Source organism: Cryptomeria japonica, chromosome 4 (assembly GCF_030272615.1).
Source record: "Cryptomeria japonica chromosome 4, Sugi_1.0, whole genome shotgun sequence".
Taxonomy (NCBI): domain Eukaryota; kingdom Viridiplantae; phylum Streptophyta; class Pinopsida; order Cupressales; family Cupressaceae; genus Cryptomeria; species Cryptomeria japonica.
This window is the reverse complement of record NC_081408.1, coordinates 323,876,736-323,880,556: the sequence shown is the minus strand read 5'-3', so window position 1 is coordinate 323,880,556 and position 3,821 is coordinate 323,876,736.

Here is a 3,821-nt window from a genome sequence, read left to right as displayed (position 1 = left end):
TGGTCTTCAGGGGACCATAACAGCATACTAGATCTTCCAAGAAAGCCAAGATTTCAGACTTGGACGAATTTTTCAAAGGGACGGCCTCGGACCATCAGGTGAAATAATCCATAGCGGTCAAGATCAATTTGTGCCCAGCCAAGCTCGGGGGATTGATCATCCCTGTGAAGTCAAGTCCCCATTGTGCAAAAGGTTCCTCTACCACTATGGGTTGAAGCAGCATTGTTGCTTTCCTGCACTTGCCTGTATAATATTGGCATTCCTTACACTCTCTTACCATGGTGTGTGCCTTCTTAAAGATGGATGGCCAAAAATATCCAGCACGTGTGATTTTGATAATGGTGGTTGGCACTGAGAAGTTACCTCCAGATGAACCCTAATGAAATTCATGAAGAATCTTGTCAGCCTGGGTTCGATTCACACAACAGAGCAAGACTCCGTCAAAATTTCTTTTGAAAACAACATCAACTATCAGTCAAAAATTGCTATTTTGTAACCTATAGAACCTCCTCTTTCTCAAGGGAAAACCCTTAGGAAAAATTCCTATCTTCATAAAACATTTGCGCTCTTCCACCCAGCATGCCTCCGCGGGCTCTAAAATGGCTATGATAGATTCATTTGTGGCTACCTCGGGGTCTTGGGGTGCGAGATCCTGTGCCAAGTATTCACACAATCCTCTACTGCGGACTGTCTTAGTGGATCTGACATCAACATCATACTCAAAGATTTTTGTGATCCAATTAGCTCTCTTCTCAGTGATGTCTCCCTCCATGATATATTCTCTGACTGAAGGGTGAGCAACATGCACTGTGATCTTGTTGCATGCGATAAAATGCCTAAACTTCTTGAGGCCCTTGACTATTGCCAAAGCTTGTTTTTCGATGAAGTTGTACTTTGCCTCGTATTCCTTAAGAGTCTTGGAGTGGAAAGCTATGGGGTGCTCTCCATTTGTTTCTACCCCTTTCTGGGTTAAGACCACGACAATGCTATAAGGGCCAGAGAAAACATACATAATGAAATCCTTGGCCATATCGAGATTGGACAATACAGGAGTTGAACAAATAGCTTCTATGATTTTCTCAAAAGCATCCTTCCTGTCACAAGTCCATTTAAAATGTATTTCTTTCTTAAGCATCAGGGTGATGGGCCTCACCATCTCTGTAAAATCTGCAATAAAGCGGCTAACAAAGTTAACCTTGCCTAGGAGGGATTGGACTCCTTTCTTATTTACAAGAATGGGGAGTTGTTTTATAGCTTTGACTTGATCAGGGTCGATGGAGACTTCTTCCTTATAAACAACGTGCCCAAGCAATTTTCCTTGTGGGATGCCAAAAATGCACTTCTTTGGGTTCAAAGAGATTCCAAATTCTAGACATTTTTGGAAAACCAGCTCCAAATGATCAAAATGATCCTCCTTGTTTTTCAAAAACATAGTGAGATCATTCAGATAAATCAGGATGATTTTATTAATAAGATCTTTGAAAGCTAGCTCCATAGCCCTCTAGAAAGTTTTGCTGCAATTTGACAACCCAAATGGAATTTTTTGATAGGCGAATGTTCCCCATTTACTTGTGAAGGTCATCTTATGTTGGTCTTCTCTTTTCACCAGAACTTGATTGTAACCCGAGAAACCATCTACCATTGAGAACATTTCTGATCCTGCCACTGTGCTTAACAACTATTCCATTGATGGCAGAGGGTAGTGGTTGTTAGGTCCCGGAGACAACTGAGAGGGGGGGGTGAATCAGTTGTCAAGTAAATTCAAACAAAAATAACTTAACCAATTTTAATGCTTAATACCGGTAAACCAAACTTTTATGCCAGTAGACAGTTATATCAGTTAATTGGAGTACCGGTAAAGATTAATGCATGAAATAGAAAGACAATAACATCCACAACACATAACACCAATGTTTGTATGTGGAAACCCTGTAAGGGGAAAAACCATGGTGGGAAACCTTACCCACAATTAGATGATACTACTGCAGATAGTATGTGTATACAAATGGGGTCTGCACATGCAGAAAGACCAAGGGCCTAGAGCTCACTGCTCAAACACAAATAGGACTCACTCTGACTACAATTGGATGGTTAAATCCAATAAGAATGTACTGCTTAAAATAGCATCTTTCTATGCTGGATTTAGTACCGGTGTAGTTCTGATTGTCTTCACAAAAACCTTGCTTCACCTTCAAATGATGTCTACATGTATATCTCTACTTATTCTTGCATATACCTTCTTATAATCCCTTTTCCTTATCACATATCGATCTTACAAATAAGATCTTACATATATACCATAACCTAAGACCAATTTTAGTAGGTCAGCTCTAAAAGATATTATAATAAAACAATTACAAGTAAATCAATAACCGATGCAATATCTGATTCAACATGTCGGCTTAATGCATTATAATAACAACAAAATCATCTCCAAAGCATGTCTTGTTGATCTAGAATAGATAAGCCTGTCGGTGCTTATTCTGGACTTATTTGCTGGTAACAGCAAATATGCAAACACGAATATACCAATGAACAAATCTTCAAGACAAAGTGTCCAAATGATGTCTTCGACTTAACCAAATGTTTTCTATGTCATTCCAAGTGTTGGTGATTATTATATCCTATCGGTGTACCAAATACTAGTGACTGTGCATAAGTCACTTGCTTGTCGGTGAACATTTCCAATTCTTCAAAGTGCCAGAGTTGATAGGTATTGATAGGTGTTGACATCAATGACAAAACCATACCAAAATACCAACAATCTCCCCCTTTGGCATTGATGGAAACACAAGATGGAAAAACCATCAAAGTGCCAAAATAGAAATGTCAAATACCAAAAAAACAACATCTCCCAAAAGAGATCATAAATCAAAATTTAGATACAAAGAGTGATCAATCATCTCAGAGTATCAATCTCCCCAAATAAATAATCTCTCTCCATAAGATAATGTGTTTTTCCATAGATATCTCTCCCCATTTGACATCAAATGCCAAAGATGATACAAAAACTAGATTTAAATACAAAATACCAACCAATTTAGTATACCAACTACTCCCCCTAAGAAGTAGCTCTCCTCATCAAAGCCGGAGTAAAATATTTCTCTATTAATTCTATTAGTTGATGACAAACATCAACTATCTAAGTCTCTACCAGTGGGGGTACGACCCCAAGCTAGTCTCTGAGATATTCAAAAGTCTCTTTAGGCAGAGGTTTAGTGAAAATATCTGCAATCTACTCTTTAGTATTCACATAAACCAGTTTTACTTCTTTTGCTTCAACATTCTCTTTCAGAAAATTTAATTTGATAGAAACATGTTTGGTTTTAGAATGTAATATCAGATTCTTAGATATATCAATTGTTGCAATGTTATCACAATAGATAGTTATAGGTTCCTTACATTTTATCTTTATGTCCTTCAACATTTCTTTAAGCCATAATACCTCTGTACAATTAGTTGTTGCTGCAACATATTTTGATTCTGTTGTTGATAAAGATGTACAACTTTGTTTCGTACTCAACCAAGAAATTAATCTGCTGCCAAGAAAAAATGCTCCGTCGGTGGTACTTTTTTTGTGATCTATATCTCCTGCCCAATTTGCATCTATGTATGCACATAATTCAAAGTTTTCAGGTCTAGGATACCATAAGCCAAGATTTGTAGTGCCTTGTAAATACCAAAAAATCCTTTTTACTGTTGATTCATGATTTTCTCTAGGATTACATTGAAATCTTGAAACAATACATACTACATTCATAATATCAAGTCTTGTTTGTGTCAAATATAGTAAACCTCCTATCATAGATTTGTACCTAGTT